This window comes from Cupressus sempervirens, chromosome 5 (genome assembly GCF_028749045.1).
Source record: "Cupressus sempervirens isolate cs-2001-9-10 chromosome 5, ASM2874904v1, whole genome shotgun sequence".
NCBI lineage: Eukaryota > Viridiplantae > Streptophyta > Pinopsida > Cupressales > Cupressaceae > Cupressus > Cupressus sempervirens.
In genome coordinates, this window is record NC_143122.1 from 430,025,071 (window position 1) to 430,049,513 (window position 24,443).

Below are 24,443 nucleotides of genomic sequence, written 5' to 3' on the forward strand. Positions count from 1 at the left end.
CAGCTAAAGAAGGATTTTCTTGTTTTGGCATATTAAGCTTAATTTATTTATCCATTGGTTATAGCCGACTGTGATGATGAATATTAGTTATTCTAAGTTGCATATGAGATAACTTGACAATATGAAAGATATAAGTATAAGGTCAAGTCATGGATTCAAAAAGTGTACGAGTATGTTATAAATGTATTGAAGGTTTAATGATGAAGAGAGGAAGAAAATTTGAAGGATAAGTAGAATATCCTTGTGGAGAAGAAAAGCTATATTCGATCAGGAAGGATCAAGTACAAGCCAAAATAGAGATCTGTATTCAACAAATTAGTTGCATTCAAAATAGGTCATCTCATTGTTGCTCTCTAACCATTGTAGTAATGATCTAAATCTTTTAATAGAGTTGGCTTAATAGCTATTTGTAAATCCTCTAATAAGGTGGCAGTTCTATTGAATTGTCTCAAGACCTCTAACAAGGCCACTCCTAACGGGGTGATTAAATCCTTTAACACAGTCACACCTAATAGTGTGTTTTGTAACCTTTAACTGGGTTGGATCCTAGCATGGCTCACTTCAGAAGAGTGAAAATAGTAACTAGTTACAACTGGTGGTTTTTCTCAAATTGGGTTTCCATGTTAAATCCTAGTGTTAAATGTGTTCATGCTATTTTCTTTTATGTTTTTGCAAAGTAAGGGTAATCATAGATAACATTTAAATATTTTCATAATTAGTACTTACCGAGTTATAGCATTTTATGTGTGTTTACCAAGCTTTAGTAGTATTCAATTTTCAGACTTTATTTTGTACTAACATCTAAGGGATCTAGGATTTATTTTAGTAGTAATTGATTCACCTCTCCTCTCTCAGTTACTCCTCTTATATTTCCAACACAAATGACCTATCTTTTTGCATACATAACATCTCACATTAGTATGTCTTTTCTTGAAGTGAGTTCTTACACAATTTACTCCAATGTGATCATATTCTCCACATAGATGACATCTTCCCCATGGTTTGTAGTCCCAACCAATAAATACTTTTTGTCTAGTTCCATTGTGCTCATTATTTGGATTCCACTAATGTGATTTGCACTCAAAAGATTCTTGAGCATGCTTCTGACATGTGACACATTTTCCTTCAAACTTTGATATGGTTTTGCATTCATTTACCTTGTATCCATATTTATTACAATTATAACCATGACCTTTGAACTTGGATTCCATATCATTCCTCTAGCAAATATTTGATGTATGATGTATTTTCCATTTTTTTTTACATGTAGGCCTTTTGATCTTTTGTGCTCCTTGTTGTGATGATTATCCTTGAGTAGTATACCCTAAGCTAGTGGTGCGTTTGGGTCTATACAAAGTTTGTTCATATAATTGATTAACACTTTCTTGTGACCTCAACCTTCTTTCATTGAGTTCCTTTTTAGCTCTTAGTTCATTTTGGAGTCTATCATTCTCTGACCTTACATTGGTGATGTCATAATTTGCATCATCTAGTTGATTTGCCATGTCTACCAGATGTTGTGATAGTTATTGGATTTCATTGGTCTTTTCTTCTAATCTTATTGCAAGTAATCTTTCTCCTTCATCTACCATTTCTTTTTCATTAATTTCTTTTTTCTTTTGTTCCATGACTACACATAGCTTGACCAAGTAAATTTTTGGTTCTCTTTTCAATTTTCTTACTTCTTCTTGAAGAGTAGCATTCCTTACATGTAGATCTTCAATTGCTGCATTTGATTCTTCTAAACTTCTTTCTCTAGATAGGTCTTCTATTCTTTCTTCTATATATAGAATTTCATTCATCTATATGGCTAATTTTTTTCTTCTCTTCAGAGAGTGAATGATTTTCTCCTTGAGTTTCTTGACTTGTTCTACAACCATATATAGATCAAGTTTATCATTCTCAATAGATTTCTCTGACTTATACACTTCTATTTCCTCAAATATTTACTCTCAAGCAATTAAGCCTCTGGTAGGAATATCTTTCTCTAATACTAATTGCTGGAAATCTAATAACAAATATGTGACTAAGAGGGGGAGTGAATTGGGAACCACTTGAAACTTTTCACTTAGAATGCTTTTTCTTTACTTTATTAAATTATCTAATCTATTGTCATGCATGAACATAAAGCAATAAATAAATCAACACCATAGCACTTTGAACTAATATTTGGTAACCCATAAACCCTCCAAGGAGAAGGTAAAAGTAGGGTGGCGATGACACTCACAATACTTCATACTACAGTAATAAAGTTGGCCTTATAGGGCTTACAATCGATCACTTTGGGTGATCTACTATGTTAGGAGTATGAAGGACTATTAGGTCCACCTTGTGAAAGGATTTTGCAATGCAATGAAGTATTAGGATTGTTAGGTCTACAGACCTTGTTAGAGGATTTACCTAATGCAAGTATTAGGATGCAATCAGTAGGATGATCCTTGTTTGCAACTAATTTGCTGATACGAATCCTTTGAATATTGTGATCACTTGACTATGACAAATGTGTCTTTGCTCTAGCCTTTATACTACTTGGTATCCTTCTTACTCAATCTTCTCTATCTTCCTTTTTTATTCCATATTCACTTGCTTATATCATTTTTATATTTCATTATTTCACTACTTCACATACTTAGACAAATTAATTTGCCTTCCTTATATATCCATCAAACAATATCTCTATTCCAAGTCAGCTCAAACAAGAGATTTCTTTACAATAATCAAATTATACCTTCAAGTTGGCCAAGTGGTGATGCTTGGGCCACACTGTGCACTTTGGTGTTATGTTGATGCTCGGGTAATACAATGAGCTTGGGTGATACTCTAGCACTTGGACAATACTAGTTGCTTGGGTAATACTCTGGCACTTGGGTGACACACAATCATGTTTGGCTTGAACTGGATGCTCGATTCATACTAAGAACTTAGCAAATACTATGAACTTGTTTCATAGTACTATCTTGATTCACATTGTGAACTTGTTTCATATAATAGAACTTGGTTAACACAAGATATGATCAGGCTACACTAAAACAGTTCAATGAAGGAAAGTTTGGTTGTAGTATTAACTGACCTTCCTAGATGACTTAACTATTTTGTCACTAATTAAAAATATGTCTTTCCATAGGGTAAACAATTAATATATTACATTCATTTATGATGCAACTAGAAAAGTATGGATTGATTTCCTTACATAGAAATTTGATGTATTTCAAACTTTTAAGAAATGGAAATGCTTGGTTGAAAATGAGACTAGTAAAATATTAAAATGTCTTAGATTTGATAATGTTGGTGAGTATTATAGTTATGAATTCAATTGTCATTGCTCCACTAATGGTATTCATAGATAGAGAATTATTCCAAGGACTCCACAGGAAAATGGAGTGGCTTCCCTTAAACATGTTGGCAAAGGTTGTCAATACTATTATATATTTGATTAATAGAGGCCCCTCTACTCCTTTGGATTGTGGTATTCTAGAGGAAGCATGGACTGGTAAGAAGTTTAATTTTTTTATCTTAAAAACCTTTGGTTGTGAAGCTTTTGCATATATAGATTCTAAATATAGAACCAAGTAGGAAGCTAAGTCAAAGAAATGTATATTTGTTGGATACGGCATTGATCAATTTGGTTATAGGCTTTGGAATTTGAAAATCATAAATTTGTAAGAAGTAGGGATGTCATATTCAATGAGAAAGTGGTGTACAAAGATCTATTGCAACACCATGAGAAGAAAGAAAATGATTATGTAGAGTTAGATGATACTCAAAAGGAAGATGTTCTAGTAGTACCTCATGCTTTGCAACAATCACAACAACAAATACCACACATCCTAGTGAATGTTAGATAGTTAGCAAGGCTAAGTAGACCTCCAAATATATTTTCTCCCTCTTTGTATTCTATTTTATTAACAAATTTTGGCGAGCCTGAATGTTATGATGAAGTTGTGGGAGTGCATACAAAGATTCAGTAGGAGTCCACAATGATAGAAGAAATAGACTCCTTGCTGAAAAAAAAGACTTGGGATTTATGTAATTCATCTGTAGGTAAAGGAGTTTTACTAAATAAATGAGTTTATGGATTGAAATATTAGGATGGAGGTAAGAAAATATTTAAAGTTAGGTTAGTTGTAAAAGGATTTGTACAGAAAAAGGGCATTGATTTTGATGATATATTCTCTCCTACTATTAAAATGACTTCTATTTGCACTATTTTAAGTATTGTGGCTACTGAATATTTACATTTGGAGAAGCTTGATGTCAAAATAGCCTTTCTTCATGGTGATTTGGATGAAGAGATATATATTTCATAGCCACATTGATTTGAGGTCAAAGGTAAGGAGAACTTAGTGTGTAGATTACAAAAAAGTTTATATGGCTTGAAGCAAGCACCTTGATAATGGTATCTGAAATTTGATAGTTTTATGCATGAGAATGGATACAGTAGGTGTCATTTAGATCATTGTATTTATTTTAAGAGGTTGGATTATGAAAACTACAATATTTTATGTTTATATGTTGATGATATGCTTGTAGATGGGTCTAACATGGATCACATTAAGAGGTTAAAACAATAGCTAGCACATTCATTTTCTATGAAGGATTAGGGAGAAGCAAAACAAATCCTTGGCATGAAAGTTTGTAGAGATACGAAGAATAGAAAATTGACATTATCTTAGGTTGATTATATTGCAATGTTTCTCTATGGAGAATGCCAAAGCTGTCAACACACCTTTACTTGGTCATTTGAAGTTGACTAAGGATATGTGTCCAAAGGCACAAGAAGAGGAGAATAAGATGTCCAAGGTACATTATGCTTCAATTGTAGGAAGCTTGATGTATGTTATGGTATGTATGAGGCTTGATATTGCACAAGCAGTGGGATTCATTAGTAGGTATACGAGTCTTCCTTGAATTGAGCATTAGAACATGGTCAAATGCATTCTTGAATATTTGAGAGGAACATCTAGTAAATGCTCACATTTTGGAGGATCTACTACTAATTTACAAGGTTATGTTGACTCAAATTTAGAAAGGGATGTTGATACCAAGAGGAGCACTACATGATATGTATTTACTATAGGTGGGATAGCAGCGAAGTGGGTTTCTCTGTTACAAAAGGTGAATGCTTTATCCACTACAAAGGCAAAGTATGTTTCTACTACAAAGGTAGCCAAGGAGATGATATGGCTACAGCTCTTCCTAGAAGAATTTGGACACCCATAGAGGAAAAAATATTTGTTTACAGATAGCCAGAGTGACATTCATCTTGCAAATAATTCTACTCTACATGCAAAGAAAAAACACATGCAGTTGTGGTACCATTTTCTTTAGTCAGTTTTGGATGATGGACAATTGAAGGTGGACAAGATGCATACAAATGATAATCTAGTAGATATGTTTACAAAGGTAGTGACAAGGAAGAAGTTGAACTACACTTCAACTTTGGTTGGTCTTCTTGAGTGCACAAGATGAAGGTACACATGAGTTTAGGGTGGTTTGATCCAGTGGGAGCCTTATGGAGTAGTGGCATTACTGCAAGACCAGTCTCCAAGTGGGAGATTATTTTCTAGTGTGGAGCCTAATTAGTCCCTAAGTGGGAGATTGTTAGTTTGTGGTGTTTGATCAGGGAAGTACCGTACATACTCCATAATTCCTCGGTGACATTCAAGGTTAGACCTGGCCCTGGGTGGGGGTTTGGGGGTAGTATCCCCCAACACAATCATGGATGATAGCCTAGAACTATTTGGAGGTTCGAGAATGGAGCCTCCGAGAAAAAAAAAATTGGGGCTGCTTTATTGGCATTTTTGGACTGACATATTGTGACAAATTTTAACCCTAAAGTGGAAAAATTACTTGTACAAAATGGCTTAGAGTTAGGGATTTCAAAAGGGTGATGTGATAATAGCTTCTTGTAGTGGTATTGGGCTATAAGGGATTAAAGATTGTAATCAGGTTGTAATCACTAGATAATAAAATATTGGACTTATTGTTGGTAGATGTAGCCCAAAGATTGGGTGAACCACATTAAATCTTTGTGTCTTGCGTTCTCTTATGTGTGATTTATTATTTTTTGATATGATTATATTTGCATGTAATTTTTATTTATGTCTCTCTAAATCTTGATAGTGTAGTTCCATGGTCATCTTTTCACATGCTCACAAGAGATAAAAATTATGTTTAAATAGTTTTATGTGAATCTATTTAGAGAGGAGAATCATTGGAAAGTTTTTCAGTATTTATGGGAAAATATCTTAAAATGTCATATTCCTATGAAGTTTGATCCAAATTATAGCATGTTTCTAGATGAAATGTTTCCCATTGAAAACCTTAAGCATGTTATTTTCTCAATAGAACTCAAATAAAATTCCTAACGTTGATGGTCTCTCAATAGGATTTTATAAAACTATGTGGCCACATACTAAGATGTAATTTTACCTACAACCTATTTAAAGTTTGTGGAACAATTATCCCTAGGTCCTAACATTAACAAAGATTTGATTAAACTACTTCATAAGGGAGAAAATTGATACTTTATTTATGGATGGTGATGTACTACTCTTTTAAATAGTACTTATAAGATTATTGGTAAAGCTCTTTCTACAAGAATAAAACCTATTATAAAGGGATTGTTAAAATTTAATAAATAGGCTTAAATAGGTTTCCTTGGTGGCAAATTCATCCTTGAAAATTTAATGTCAGCTTCGGAAACTTGGGAACCTAGTGAATGGTCTCAACAAATAGAAAAAATGCTTTACTCATTAAGCTTGAATTTGATAAAGTGTACTAGAGAATGCATTGAAGATTTATTATTATGATGCTTCAATGGTTAGTTTTTGGACCTATGATGTGTGTACATGTTAATATTCCTTCCCTATCAAGATCATTTCCATTACATTTCTCATCTAGGAGACGGTGCCCATTAGCACCTTTCCTATATGTTATTACAACAAATGCACTTGGTTGTCTACTTTAAAAAACTATAATAAAATAAAATTTATTAAAGGAATCTATATTCTCAATAATGTTATTGTGCTTCTATCACTTTGTAGATGAAATTGTTAAGAATTAAAGTCCACACTTGATTGAGAGTGTTGGGGTAAATCAGTTCGGACCAAATATGATTAAATCCAAAATTTTAAATCTAGTCTCCAACAATTAAAATAATGATGCACAAAAAAAAGAAACCATACACCATAGCATAATGATTTTTTTTACTAGGGAAAAACTTGATCAAAGGAAAAACCCCAATGGGGATAGTACCCATGAGATAATTTACTAAATATATAAGTTACTTGTGCATGGATGTGACCCTACCAAGAGTCATATACAATGAATTAAGTACAATAGTCCCTAATGGAGGATAGATCCATGTTCAGAGACCTTGAACCCTTGTTCGAAGGTTCTAACCTTGTTAAAGGTTGATAAAAAAAAAAAAAGATGCTCTATCTAAGTGATCTAATAAGTGGGAAAGACAACACTTTTAGGATAACAAATCCAATAACATGAATTGGTTGTTTTGCAACTTACTTGCCAAAATATTTCCTTTGAAGTCCACTTTAATCAACCAAAATAATCCCTTATCTTCTTTGATCATTGTTTATAAGTACTTGCATCATATGTATCAAGACATACCATATTCATACCCAACCAAAGAAAATAATTTTCATTTATACCCTTTACAAATAATTATTTAGGTTGGCTTGTTAGAGCTTCCCCAATGTTTAATTAATTACAAAGGTCCATGCCAAGGCATATACACCTTCATAATAATCATTACAACCATTGCATTAAGTTTCTCACATGTTATGATAAAGATACTACATTTTTAATAATGAATTGCACAATTCCTCAACACAACCGATTGTCAGTAAAATATACCACATGCTAAACATTAGCGACCTTTCCATAGTAATCCAATTGCATCCCAATCATGAAAATGTATGCACAAACAAGTAATATGTAACCTTCTAAGCTCAAAATGGTTGATTCCTATTTTCCAGTAAGATAACACCAAAATGCCAACAACTATCTCTATCACTATTACCTTTAGTTTAGTTTTCTACTAGTATTTACCCAAAAGTGTTTAATTAAATAAAATCATTTCCTTAAGCATAGAGAACATACATATGATATTTATACCCATTTTTTGTACACATTTAAGATCACATACATAACATTGTCACCAACTAACCTTGTTGATATGATAATCAACCTGTGATACGAAAACATTGTGTCTTTCATGAACATACAATATATTTTTTCATCAATGACAAAAGTAACCACCAATTTAGAATATTTCAAAAACTAATCCAAGTGCCAAAAAAGGCCTCAATTACTAACAATATTCTTCTTTGGAATTTATGGAAACATATGGTGAAAAACCATCAACCCAAAAATAATCAATAGAATACATTTTTTTGAATATCTTCAACATATATAGTCTTCACTTGTGCATATATCTTGATTGATCAAGTCTAATACTTTCTTACATATACCTTCTTGATGAAAGTTTGGTCACTAATTTTCTCTCATTTATTGAAGTTCTCTCTCAATCTGATGATAATCTTCATCAAATTACCTACATTTTATCAAGCCAATTTGCAACCAAACATATCAAGTTCCAAAAAACACTATTATACCAAAAAATCATAACATAAGAGATCTAGGATTATCTCTACACATGTGACCACTCCCCCTAGGGTGAAGTACCAAGAATCGTGTCTATATGAATAGATATGCTCTGAATAGACTAGAATAATGCATATCTATGTTAATTACTCTACACAAGATGGGGCCTTTACCCTATGCATACCTTTAAGGTGCTCCAAAGTGTCTTTAGCCAATGGTTTAGTGAATATATCTTCTAACTACTTGTTTGTGCTCACATATTCCAATAATATGCCCTTATCAATGACTTTCTCTTTTAGAAAATGATAATTAAGTCCAATATTCTTAGTCTTAAAATGTAAAACTAGATTTATAGAAATATTAATTGTACTTGTATTGTCACAATACACGATAATAAGTTCAGAGAATATTATACCAATATCATTTAACATATGTTTCATCCACATCTGATTACAATTGTTTGATTTTGCTACAAAGTTTTTTGCTATTGTGGATTGTGAAATATAAATTATTTTTTTGCTCAATTAAGATACCAAACTTCCTCCAAGGAAAAATGCTCCTCGGCCGATGCTTTTTATTTTATCTGCATTTCCTACTTAATCAAAATTTTTGTAGGCATACAATGTAAATTCATTAGATCAATCATACAAAAAAACATATTCCAAAGTTCCCTTCAAGTATTTGAAGATTCTTTTTACTACTCCATGTAATTCCTTAGATCCACTTGATACCTTGCTACAATTCCAACTACACTCGAAATATCAAGTCTAGTATGGGTTAAATATTATAATCCACCAATCATTGATCTATATCTTGTATAAATAGTTCTAGGATAATTATCATTGTGTGTCATCTTGAATCTTATTACCATAGGTGTTCCAACTAGTTTACAAATTTCCATACCAAATATTACTAACAGTTCCTTAAAATACTAAGTTTGAGATATAAATATACCAACTTTTATTTGAGTTATTTCCAATCCCAAAAAGTATTTCATTTCACCTATCATAGACTTCTCAAATTCTCCTTTCATTATATCAAGAAATTTATTACTCACTTCATCATTTCCTTCAAATTGTTGTCATCCACAAATACCTTAATAATTGGTAAGCCATCATAATTAACTCTTAAGTACAAATTATTGTCTACATTACCCTTTTTGAATCCCAAGTTTATCAATTGTTTGTTCAATCTTGCATACCAAGCTTTGGGTGTTGTCTTTAGTCCATACAATAATTTTTTTAAACTTTAATACCATTTCCTTTTGTTCTATCAATGAAAATCCACCAAGATGCTCAATGTAAACTTCTTCTTTAAGCTCTCTATTCAAGAAAGTTGATTTGACATCCGTCTAATATACTTTGAAGTTTTTGTTAGATGAAAAATCTAAAAAATAATATTACTTCTTCTAATCTTTCTACAAGAGAAAAGTTTTTTTTCAAAATCAATACCCTCCTATATTTTAAAATAACCTTTATACTAGTCTTTCCTTGTTTCTTACAACTTTTCCTTGCCCATCCATTTTATTTATGATTACCTACTTTTTTCCTATAACATTCTTATCTTTAGGCCTAGGAATTGATTCACATGTATTGATATTCTCAATATGCTCAATCTCTTTGTTCATATCATTCATCCAAGATTCATCTTTGCACCCTTGATTAATATTCTTAGCTTCAATTTGTGAAAGAAAACAAATACCAATTCTCATTATTCCTCTTGTTATTACTTCATTATCAAAATTACCATTAATATAATTTTCAGGATGATTTTTGTATACATATCTTAGTGTTTCGTTTTCTTTCCTAGGTTGTCAATTTTAACATAGATTCCATCATAAATCTCAAATAATAATTCATGTTTTGTATTCTGATTTTGAACTAATCTCTAACTTTTACTAGCTTGATTTCAACCATCATCTAATTTATATTCAAAATGTATTTCTTGTACCTAGAATCTTTCATCAATTCTAACATTTTCACTTCCAACAATTGTCTTTAGCCTTAAGTTATAGAATTTGTAGTCCTTTCTTTTAGTTGAATATCAGAGAAATATACCTTCATCACTTCTAGGATCAAACTTCCCTATTTCATCTTCTCTTTTAGTATAACATTCCTCCCAAAAAAATGAAATACTTAACAATAGGTATATGACCAAACCAAAGTTCATAAGGTATTTTGCATGTTCCCTGTATAATATGAATTGTATTTATGGTGTATACTATTGTATTAACTACTTATCTCTAATGTACATCAAAGTTTAAATGACAAAATCTCACCTTCACTATTTTATCAAAGTTTAAATGACAAAATCTCTTATTCCATAACCAAATATCATCAACTTTTGCAACAAAATAACTTATCTAAGAGGGGTTCAACTAAAATACATTACCTCATGTCCTTGTACCTATGTCAATCTCATTTCCTTGCTTATCCTTTGTTGAACATTCTTATTAGTGAATTGTAAATGAGAGCCCTTATCAACAAATTGTTCAACACTTAAAAAGTTATGTTTTTGTCCATCAAAAAACAATATATCATTTGTACTTTCCTTACCATCAGTGATATGGAACCTTTTCCTTTTATCAAGTAGGGTTACTTGTTACTAAATATAGCAAAACCTCCATCATAGCTCTTCAATTCCACAAATCTATCTTTGACACTTGTTATGTGATGTGAAGAACCACTATCTATAATCCAATTTGTTCTATTTTTCTCAATATGTAAAACACATTTTTTTTATTCTTTAATAGAGATTTCCTATTTAATAAAAATAAATCCTATTTTATGTTCATCATCCCTATCCATAAAATTGGTATTCCTAATCTCAAACTCATGATCACTAACATAGAGACATTCTTTAGAAAATTTTGATTTGTAAGGTCTAGGTTTCAATTTAGGTTCTCTTGTAGGATATCTAAAAGAAAATATGCAATATTCTTAAAATCATATTAAAAAAAGGTAACTTTGTTTTAAATACTCCCTTTCCTTTAGGCTCTCTCCTTTCAATCAAAAATTCAAATTCATCCATATTTCTTTCTTCTTGTTGTACTTATGTCCAATCACTTGCATATTCTCTGAGACTTATGCTACTAGTTCTTCTACTCTTGGTTAGGTGCTTTCTTATATTTATGTGCACTAGCTCTAAAATTAGTCTCAATTCTAGGCAAAACATCTTTCAATCTTCTACTTTCAAAAGTTTGGAACTTACCAATTAACATTTTGTTGTTGAATCCTTCAATAAGATGAATGACTTCTTCAATTTTATTACCTTTTTCTCATTGGTTGGTGTTTAGAATAGATGAACATTCTTAACAATATCATCTTCTATTATAGTTCATGCTTTTCTCTTCATTATTATTGTAATTTTAATAACCCTCTCTATATATGCTCTAATAGTCACATCTTATTGATTTTTAGCATTTTCTAGTTTATTTTTCTAATTTTGAAACTTCACTTTCTTTGTAAAATCATCACCTTCGTACAAACTTTCTAATTTAATCCAAATATCATGTATTAAGTCAAGTTCCTTTACCTCAATAAATTTTGATTTAGATAAGGAACTGATAAGTGCTTCTCTTGAAATCATTATGTACTCGAATATCTTTTTTTCCTCATTAGTGCACAAAGATATCTCACTCTCTATTTTGACATTAGTTTCATTTTGTGTAATCAACTAGTAATAAATTTCCATACAAATCAAATGTATTCACATATTCCTCTTCCAGTTGTCATAATTATCACCATCAAACTTGGTACTTTCCTTCTTGTAATCCATAGTAGACCTCCTTAAGATGTTAATATTCCTTCTCAAAGAGGACCTAATGCTTTAATACCAATTCTTAAGAAGTAAATTCTAAATGCAACTAAGAAGGGGGTGGGGTATGAATGAATTGTGACCAAATATAACTAAATCCAAACTTATAAGTTGGATCTCCATCAATTAAAATAATGATGCACGAAAATAAGAAACCATACACAATAACATAGTGAATTGTTGACTAGGGAAACTCTTAATCAGAGGGAAAACCCTAGTGCGGATGTTACCCACAATATAATTTACTAATATTTAAGTTCATTGTTAAAGGATGTGAACCTATTAGGAGTCAAATACAATGCATTTAGTACAACAACCCCTATTAGAGGAAAAATCCCTATTAGGAGACCTTGAACCCTTATTAAAAGACTCTAACCATGTTAAAGTCTAATAGGAAACAAATAGACCCACTACTGAGGTGCTCCAACAAGTTTTAAAGACAATATTATTAGGATAACATATCCAATAATATTAATTGAGCGATTTGTAAGTTACTTTCCAAAATAGTTTGTTTGAAGTCCACTTCAATCAACAAACATCATCTCTTCTCTTCTTTGATCATCATGCATAAGAGCTCACATCATATGTATCAAGACATGCCATATTCATGCCCAAAAAAGGAAAACAAATTTCCTTTTATAATATTTACAAATAATTAATTAGGTTATCATGTTAGAGCTTCTCCAATGTACAATTAATTATGTAGGTTTGTGCTAAGGCACACCTTCATAAGAAGTATTACATCCATTACATTAAGATTCCCACAAATAGAAATAAATATATTACATTTTTCAATAATGAATTGCATTTTTCCTTAATAATCTAAATGCTAACCAATCACAAACACACACACACACACACACACCAAAAAAAAAAAAAGTATTCTATGACCCTCTAATCTCTCTATGGTTAGTTCTTGTTCACCACTAAGATATAACCAAAATGCCAACAACTATGTCTATCATTGTTATTTGTACTCATTATGAAGTACAAATGTAATCTCACATACATAATATTGTCACCAACTAAGCTTCTTGAACTGAAAATCAACCTACAATATACAAAATTTATGTTTGTCATGAACATACGAACATATATTGTCATCGATGATAAACTAGTTGTCAATACAACATCTCAACAACTCATCAAAGTGCCAAAAAAGGCCTATATTCCTAAAAAATAGTACATCATTCCTCCAAAACTCTAAAGAAATTTTTTTAAATACATTGGAAGTATTAAATTTATACTTCTCTATCTTAAGCTCAAAGCTTGTTCAACACATAAATGAGATTTTTTATGAATAAATCAGATTTGGTTCCCCAAAGACTCAATCCATATCAAACATGGACAACTTACTTGTTACTAGGGAATATTTTTTGGCTTGGGAGTTACTATTATTGACATGTGGGATTGGTGCATTACAAAACTTACAAAATAAATTAATAAATTGAGGGAACAAATATTTCTCTCTAGTTGGTAAAATTCAACTTGTGATAAAAAATTATTGGTCTCCCATGTTGTTATTCTTCTTGCTAAATATCTTCTAAGAAGGGTTATGATTAGCTAAACAAGATCATTTATCAACATATATGGTCAAACTAGGAATGTAATACCCCTCTAATGATGACTCATATACATAGAGTTTGGAGATAGTATAAGTACACTAGGACTATTTTGGAAGATAAGTTTATCTCTTAAACACCTTGATTCCATATCTTGACAAACATTGGTATAAGTAAAAATGCAAGAACCTTCAAACACTCATTAACTCAAAAATACCTATCTACAAAAAAACCTTCTGAAGGCAATTGAATCAATTAGATTCTTGGGATATAAAATGTTAATAGTTTAGGAGCATCTTACAGGAAAAAAATATGTTTCTTAGAAAAGGAAATGTGTAACTTTAGAAAATAAATGTGCAAGTTTAGGAAACAAAACTAATGGAATAAGGAATAGATGCACAACAATAGAGTAAACTTAGTCAATTAGGTAAAATTTGACCCCCAAAGTGTGATTTGAGCATCAAGGTAGAACATAAAATGAACATTTAAGTATAAGTGATATTTTAAGTTACATTTTATACATATTACACCTTTTAAGATAGGTTTCATCCTCATAGGAGTAAAAATAAATATTTTAGATTTTGGAAGCTTTTATGAAATTTTACCCTTAGCCAAATTTCAAGAATCAGTAATTCAGTATGGACCTTGTATATTTCATGACTGTATTTAGACCAAAATCTTTTTACTTCTTTGAGATATGCTAATCATTCCTTTTTTTCTTAACAAGTGTTTATTGCAAGTTATTTCTTATGTGATGATTTAGGGTTTAATATATCAACCTAGGGGTATTAGATCCTAGGAATGTGCCCTAGACTGATTTTTCTTACCAACTAATTGATTTACATTTTAAAATGAATTATTTTTTGGTCACCAAAGGATTACGGATTTTGTGGCTCTTTGGAAAAGAATGTTTCTTATATTTTTGTGATATTATATGCTTTAATGTATGAGTTAGGGTTTGGGACTAGGGGTATGGAGCTCTAGGTTGTTGCTCCCTAAAACTCGTAAGGCTTTTGGTTTCTTTTGGTGATTAGGGTAGAGACCCTAAGTGAGTGGATCATCATAGGTGCAAAGGCCTAGAAGCGGTAACTACAAGATTATATGTGATAGAGACCAGGGCCTTGCGTAGGTTGGATCTTCATGTGATTTTTTTAATCAAGTGAAAACATTAATAACATCAATAGGTTATGAGAGTTTGGAAATTTAGATTAATCAAGATAAGTGGATACCACGCATGTTGGAGTAATCAAAGTAAGGACATTTTATGTAGTAGGATGGTTCTTAGCTCAAGAGGTTGATCCCAACATTACATAAATGTACTATGGAACATTGTACATATCATGTTGGAGTACTCGAGGAGAAGAAGTTATGTGTGGAAGGATATTCTTTAGCTCAAGAAGTTGATCCCAACAATGTAGGATTATACGATGACACTCACCTAGATGTGGACAAATTTCTTACACATATTTTACCTTTGGCTATCCATTTTCTTTTGACTTCATTTTGGCATTATGATTTCATGTAGTTTTATGTTATCTTTGTACTTTTGAATTTTGGGTGTCAACCTTAGATTACATTAGAACCTATGTGGATCATGATCTTATTTCCTAGCTCAAGGGAGTGGACCAATTATGGACCTATGTGGTTGGGTGGTAATATATTTTTGAGGTATTGTTCAAGTTTTCATGGATGGTTTTATATGGATCCTTGTTGAGTAGTTATTGAAGATTGAATTTGGAACTCTAATTTTTGTACATCCTTGGAATAAATCTATGTAAGTTTTTAATGTAAACTATTGAAGAAAGTTCATCGGTATATGTATCATAAATTGAAAAGCTATGTAATAGGGTAAAGGGTATATCTAGAAGAGACTAAGGTAATTATGAACACATGGTATTATTTCATAGGATGATTGAAGTAATGAAGTTGTCATGGTATTGTTTTCCTTATATTTAATGATGATATTGATAATATGTTATGATGAATAAAAGAACCATGTTCCCTTCTAAATGTTAATGTTACCAAAAGAATTATCAAAGTAATTAGTGAATGAAATGCGATTGGTAATCATGGGTAGTTAATGGTTTAAATATACTAATGTATATGTAATAATTAAGTAAATATATTTGATTTATTAAGCTTATGTCATTAGTTCTTTATTTGGAAATGGTAAAAGTAGTTGAAGTTGTTTAAATATTTCTTAGGTTTAAGAATAAATGGTTAGGGAAGATTATCTAAGTGCTCATTTTCATACCCTAATTTCTATAAGGTCATATCTAAAATAACTTGAATAAATGGGTTAAGCTCCTCATGAATGTCAAAGAATAAAGATAATTTTATTTAAACCCCTAATTATCATAACAAATAAATGGATATTGGGATGGATAATGTATCAAACCATAAGTATACATAAATTAATAGATGGTTTAACTTAAGTAGTGAGGACAAAATGTTAGGAATGGAATTAGCAAACATAAATTAAAAGATACTTGTTGAGCTGGTTGGATGAGAAAATCTAACTCTTGATTTTGGAGATTTTGTAATGTTGTTTAAGAACAATGTTAGGGAACCTATTAGGATTGTTACATCTAAGATAAGGAAAACTAATAATTGAAAAAAATTCAAAAAAAAATCACCAAACATAGTAACATTCAGTCTTTATCCTTTCGGGTTCACTGACAGTGCATTACAGTGAAGGTAAAGTGTGATTACAAATCTGCAAGTTGGATACATTGTATTCAACCAAAAAATAAAGTAACTTTGGGTCTCTTGGACCTCATGACACAAGGGATAGGTTTAATATAGCTAGAGCAATCAGTATAATAATGTTAGATGAAGAACCATGGAAAATGATCATTCATCATCATTATCATCTTATTCTTGCCATGACCAATAAAAAAATGGTTAAATGTTGGATGAATTTATAAAAAAAAATTATTGCTCCTTTCTTTAAAGTCAAAGCCTTATTCCCCTTTCAATTCCTTTGAAAAGCATGACAGCTCACTAGTAAGTTCTTAGGTTAGAAGGATGCTTCCTTAATGCATGGGTTTGGTGTTGGTAATTCATCCATTTGGTGAACTAGACAAGTGAAGTGCCAAGGTTTACCTATTTCTATTATCTTTCCCATCCATGTTAGGCGATAATTTAGGAAAAAGGATTTGCTAGTTTGATGATATTTGGGACTTCAATTATTTTGAGTAGGATCCTTGGCAATTGTTGAAAGAAAAATTTAAACTAAACAATATAGTTGAGAGATTTATTATTTTTGTGGAGTTTTGGGTGCTAGTTGATATTGTTATGAAGTTATGCATCCCACTACAATGTGATTTTACCAAAGATTGTACCATATTGTTAATTTCCCCTTTAAAATATATATTTAAAATTTCTTCCCAACTTGCCATTGAACTTCAAATTGAACAAGCATTGGAAATGTAGATTTAATGAAAGGTGTTGGAGGAATTTGATTTGACAAATATGGAAGTCTAAAGTTGAAGCTAATGCTTAGATTTTGGTCTAGAAAGTCTTACATAATAAATTATTAATTAGGGATAAGTTGGAATTTGTGATTCAATATGACAAATGCATCTTTTGCCAAAATGATGAGAACTTTAAATATATTTTTTGGGACTATCCTTCCGCAGGTATAAAAGTATTATCCTATAATTTTTTATCATTTCTTGGGTTGGAAATAAAAATTGGTGTTGATCTTTGTAACAATGTTGTAGTTAATATTTTGGGAAAATTTGTTCTTCTTAATTCCATATGCATGTCAATGTTTTCTAATCAACTAACTCATCGAGCAACAAAGATTCTAAAGTTTTACTCTAACACCTTGCTCCAAATTGCTTCTCTTTGTTCTCAATTGTGGGGGAGGTCTATGAAGAACAAAAAGACTAGTTATTTCTTAGACTAAATCAAGATTCAAACTCTTTAGCAACAAAGAAATGACCCCAAGTGTCTGAAGAAATTTCAAAAACTACTTCAAAGACTCCTCAAATTCAATTTTTATTAGATCTTTTGTGCCCAAGTACCTAGTTATTGTAATGTCCTTTTGTATAGTTGTCCTTTCTATTTCTAATACTTGCGAAAGTCAAAACTTTTTCAAATTATGCATTCTTATGACTGAAAATGTGTTTGATATTCGATGTCATATAATGAAAATTCTTACAATTGAATAAGGATTTAGCCAAAGGGTTGTAGCTCAATTGGTTGGGCACAATTGGTGAGGATGATGGTACGGCTGACATTGCCATCCACCAAGGTTCAAACCCCCAAAGGCGCATTTGGGCCAGGTTCAACCCCTGGGTGACTTTGACGGATTGGATCCCCCTGCACGTGGCAACTTAGCCAAAGGACGACTTCTAGTTTAGATATACGCTTATTACTCATAATGTTATAATCAGCTATGTAATAGCAGAAATGTCGATATCCCCCTGCACATGGCAACCTAGCCAAAGGACGACTTCTAGTTTAGATATACGCTTATTACTCATAATGTTATAATCAGCTATGTAATGGAGATGCCGATATCAATGTAATCCGGTTGTTTCCATCAAAAAAAAAAAAATGATTTAGTACTTATTAATTATTTACAAACAATCTTTTTTAATATGATTTTTTCTTTTATATTGAATTTAATAAAAAATGGAAGGCACTAGATGCTATCAAAAGATATAGAACCACTCTCGCAAAAAAAAATTGTAATTGCCATCAATTTAAAAATCCACATTTAAAAGTGCTCCACAAGTTGAAATTGGAAGAATGGGAAGACTTGTTTAATAATTAAATATTTAAGCACAATATATCCTAAAGCTCAACTTGCTTACCAGATTCTAAGCATTAGTTAGAATATCATAATTCCACTTGCACAATGTCACATTCGTAAAACTAAAAACCTGTCCTTAAAGTCCCGACCATTATTTATAATTTATAAGGCCAAAACCTTATAATATATGTCACAAAATTCTCTCACCTCCACTTGCCTGATTTAATACAAATGATTGGGACTGGACATTACGTAGCTATGCAAATTTTCAATTATTTTTCACCGGACGGTTGGTCATTTTTAATTATTATTACTCACTGCATCACTTCATATGTCATCCACGACAAAGAATATTCATAATTGGAAGGATAAGGTTTTGTTATCTTTTCACTCCAACTACACAAAATAAAAAATTAAATGATTCTTTATTCATTTTCATGCTAAATAGGTTGGGTTTTCACAAACCTTTTCTTGGTGGAGAATAACTATATGGGTTCCTTAAAAAAACATATAAAATTATCAGTTGCATTCTTTTGTGTCTGAAATGATTTTTAAATTATTGATTTTTTTATATTCAATCTATCTTTTATAAAATAATTAAAAATTCTATCTTGATTTATATAGTATAGAAGAAAAATCTATAAGAAAAAGGAACTCAAACACTGTACAAAATCAATTCAATACAATCTCAATATCTCACTTTTAATTGTGTTCTTATAAATCTACTAATTAATCGTGAAACAAATATTTTTATTATAAATCCTAATATAATTGTATTTTCTTTATTATATTGTAATTATTAGTTTACTATAATATTAAATTTTAGTACTTCATATTTAATTGTTGACTTTGTTAAAATTTGTTATTTTAAAGTAATTGATAAAAGCTACAACTTTGTTTTCAAAACTTTAAAGAAATAAAAGTGACAATTGCAAGTTAAATTGGGAAATTTTAATTAAAAGGTGAAAAAATCACTTTGAGAAAAGAATGTTGAAATTACTTTCAATACAATCACGAAAAATTCTATGTGTACACATTTTAACCATGCATAGGTGATAATTTATTTAAATTTATTTATGAGTCAAATTATACTCTACCTATTATTCAAAATTTAAGTCTTATTGCTTCCACTTAAAACTATATTGTTTACCAAAGATTATGTGCAAAATAATAGAAACTATACGTATTTAATTGCATAAACCAAATTGAATTGAATTTTGATTGTTATATTAATATAAACAAAAAATAACACTATTAATATAAAAAGATTAATTTTCCATGGTGATTGAAAAATGATGAAGCGCACGGGTAAGGGTTTCGAGGCCCAGAGCAAGGGTTTCGAGGACAAGGGCAAGGGCTTGGAGCAGAAATTAAATAGGAATGAGGACGATTTTCATGGCGGTTTGGTTCATCATCAACACTCTACAGGTTTGGAATAGCCTAAACATAAACACGGGAAGAAGTTGATTAGTTTGGAGCAGCTTCGTCAAACTGGTTCTGATCCGGTTCGTCATAAATTTTCCTCCATTTTCTCATCTACACCTTTTTTTCAACCGGCTCAAGATCATGATTTCAGCCAGATCTTCAATACACCAGTCGTATAACCAATCGACTCCATATCAAACCCTTTTCTATTTCAGAGATGCCCTTTCAGATATATTAATTCCAAAAGGGTTTCAAGTACTATTGACAAGTCAATCTTCAAAGGGAAAGCAATTGTTCAACCTGCAAAACCTTTTTTCCTTAATCCTCATTTAATGATCATCGGTCGCATCTGACATCTCAATGCCCTCCAGTTTCTATACTTGGGACTTCCCCTTACTTTGAAAAGGGCAAATCATCCCATCATCGTCAGTAATCTCAGCTATCAAATTCCTTTGGACGGGACAATCTTTTTCACAATAATCCCTCAACGGTTCGTTCATTTTAGTGGCATAACATTTCAGATTCAGATTCATTTCTACCTATAAAGGTGAATGTGTGACACAAATCTACCTTTGCACAAAGGAGTCACAACAGAAAGGTGTTCAAAAAACAACCAGTATTTGATATATGTGAAGGTGCTCCTCTTGACTCTTCTGTTCAAATGCAATCTATTCAGATCCAGAAAGGTCTGGCTCGACAGAAGTTAGTCTCGACAATTGATAGAGCCCCCTTCATACCAAAAAAGATCTGGAAGAAAAAAGATCAGGGTAAGGTAGATCAAGGACCTTAGCAATTTGCACATGGTCATGATCCACAATTACATGGTCCACAATTATAGGATAATAGTCAAGAGACATATCAAAATAATGTGGACCAAAATTTGGAGCAAGATCCTCTGAACTCTTCACAACAACAATTGCATGTTACTTTTTCAAATCAAATGTTACAAAATTCAATCTGTACTCTTTAGCAAAAAGCGAGACATAGGTAAGTTTTCTTTTGCTTCGTTATCCTTTTTAGATATCAAGAATTGGGCTTTCAACTTTTGGTCTGGCTTGATAGATATTTTTTATCATGATTCGGAATCCAATTTCTTTATTGCTATCTTTAATTTGAAAGAAGAAAGAGATGTTATAAATAAGCAGAAGGGTTAGTTTTGTCAGGCTGTGGAGTTATTTACCATGTTGTGGATTCCAAACTTTAACCCCAAAGATATAAATATCCAATTCTTTCCATATTGGGTTTCTTTTCCTTCTCTACCTTTGGAATATCGTGATCCTGAGATATTGGAAATTATAGCTAACAAGTTGGAAATTTTTTTCAAGCATGATTTGATTCCGTATGAATGCCCTCATTTGGAAGTCAAGGTGTGTTTATTGAGTAGTATGCATAAATCATTTCCTCAATCTATAGCTCTCATATCCAAATGGGGAAAATGGATACAATCAGTTAAGGTGCAGGATCCTTCTGTGATTCTAAAATTCCAAGATAATCTTGGTCATTTTAGTTATATGTGCCAAACTGGTCAACAAGATGTCTTACAAGTTTATCCAGATCATTCTTCAGACCCTAATGTTTGTTCTCAAAAAATAAAATTTATGAATTGCAATACCTCTGAGGTCAACAACATAGTCTCCATGACAAAGGACCAAGATTATTCCAAAGATAGTTATATATATGAAGAGAATTCACATGTAGCTCAATTTATGTCAGATTCATTCATGATTTTTCTTCAACAATTTGTTTGCCTCTTCACTTTATTCAAGAGTGTGTGTTGCAATAGTAAACTTTTTATGTTAGAGTATGCCCCTCCATTTCAAGTGGATTCCTCTATAGATGTGATCTCAAATTTGTCTCTCTTGGTAGACCTTCCACAGTGTGTATCTTCAAAGTCATTAAGTTTGATCACTTTCCAGAACAAAAGTTTTTCACTTTCAATTTTAAGGCAACCCATTTGGTGCCTTTCTATTTATCCTTCTCCTATCATATTGACTTTTATTTGTGATCAAATTTTATCTGAAATTACTACCTCTATCATTTTTTATATTGCCAAAGAGGAAGGTTTGCATGCTGAAGATTATAAGTCACCTGTGATTGACAACTTGCTTCGAGAATTTCAGTTTTGGAATAAATTGATCCCAAGTCAGGCTTTTGAAAAATAGTCAGTTCTTAACCAATTCGACAATTAGTCAGTTCTTAACAGTTTTCCTTAGGATTCTACTGCAGGAATTGTAAGCTCAGTGGTAGGAGATTCCTTGGGGTTAGAGACCAATATTTATCAACTAGTGCAAAAGTCTATGGTTTTGTCTCCTCAAGAAACTTAGCTTCAAGATTTTCAAATGCAAGATAGCCTTAAAATTCAGCCTTTATCTATAGTGCAAACCTCGTCTACAATAGCTCCTCTTGCTAAAACACCAATGGCCAGAGGTTTCAGGTATTCAAACTACATTGGATGATAGTTTCATTGTTATCAAAATATCGACAAGGAGAACTAGGTGTTCTCCTTGTCCCCAATGAAAATCATCTCATGGAATGTCAAAGGTTTAAATGCCTCTAATAAGAGACAAAGAATCAAACAAGCCATTGATTCTTTGCAGGCAGATATTATTTTATTGCAAGAAACTAAATCATCCCAAATTTTTTTTGAGAAAACCATTGCAAGATGGAAAAAATGGAAGGCCTATCATATGCAAGGTTTGGGTGCCTCTGGAGGTTTAGCAGTTCTTTGGAATCCCTTTTCAGTTAATTCTCAGCTCTTTCAACAGGAAAGTAATTGGCAGTTGATGAATATAACTGCATTTGATATTTCTTTTATCCTAATTAATGTATATGGACCTGCTTCAACTTTGGATAAAGCATGTTTATGGGATTCTATCGCACATTCTCTTCAAATGCAAGATCAACAGCAAGTAATTATTGGAGGTGATTTTAATGCTTTATTAGCTCATTCATAAAAAATTGGTGGTATTATCCCCCCCCTAAAACGCTACAAGACTTTAATGCATTTGTAGATAATAACAATCTAATGGATGTTCATCCTAATAATGGATTATTTACCTGGACTAACAAGAGGTTTGGATTTGCCAATATTGCTACTCATCTTGACAGATTTTTCTTATCTAAAGATTGGAAGTTGAGTTGCTTAGATATTTCTTCAGAAATCCTTACCTTGCCAGGATCTGATCATTTTCCTATCTCGCTAATTCTCAATTGTAATAACAAATGTTCTGACCAACACTTTCATTCTTCTTTCAAATTTGAAAGCATGTGGCTCAAGCATCCAAAATTTTTACACAATATTCATTAATGGTGGAATGAAGTTCCAATGGAAGGACAGAAAATGCATCAGTTTGCAATGAAATTGAAATATATCAAGTCTCAAATTCGAATTTGGAATCAAAATGTTTTCAAAAATGTGTTCCAATAGCAGGTTATAGTCAAAGATCAGCTAGAAGAAGTTTATAATTAGATCATCCAAAAGGGCATGAATGAAGAAACATACTCTTCTCAAAAGAATCTACAAGAACAATGGGAGGAACTATGTTCTAGAGAAGAGATGTACTAGAGACAAAAATCTCGAGAATTATGGCTTCAGGATGGGGATAGAAATACTAAGTTTTTCCACAAGTCAGCCAAGCAAAAAAGAACTAATAGTACAATTTTTCATATCAAAGATGCCTCTAGTAACCTTTTGTCTAATGAAAATCTTATCAGAAATGAAGGCATCAAATTCTTTAAGAATCTTCTTGCATCTGATGTCTTGCCTTCTCCTACTGCATCACAAGTTGTAGAACTCCTTGACTCCATTCCTCAAGTGTTAACAGAATAGGATAATGATATTCTAATGGTTCCCTTTACCATTCAAGAAATACGTAAAGTTGTCTTTTCTTTTCCGCCTGAAAAAGCTCCCAGGCCAGATGGTTTTATTGCATTGTTTTACCAAAGTTGCTATAATATAATTGGATGGGATTTATTGGCAGCTGTGGAAGAATCTAGAAGATCCAAAACCATGCTAAAATATTTTAACACTACCAATATTTCCATCATTCCAAAAGTGAGAGATCCCCAAAATTTTGCAGATTTTAGACCAATCTCCTTATGCAACTTATCCTATAAGATTATTACTAAAGCCATATATCTTAGGATTCAACATCTTATTCCACGTATTATTTCCCCAGAGTAAGGTGGATTTGTCCCGAGAAGAGAAACCATGGAAGCAACTCTTGTAGCTCATGAAGTTCTCCACTCTA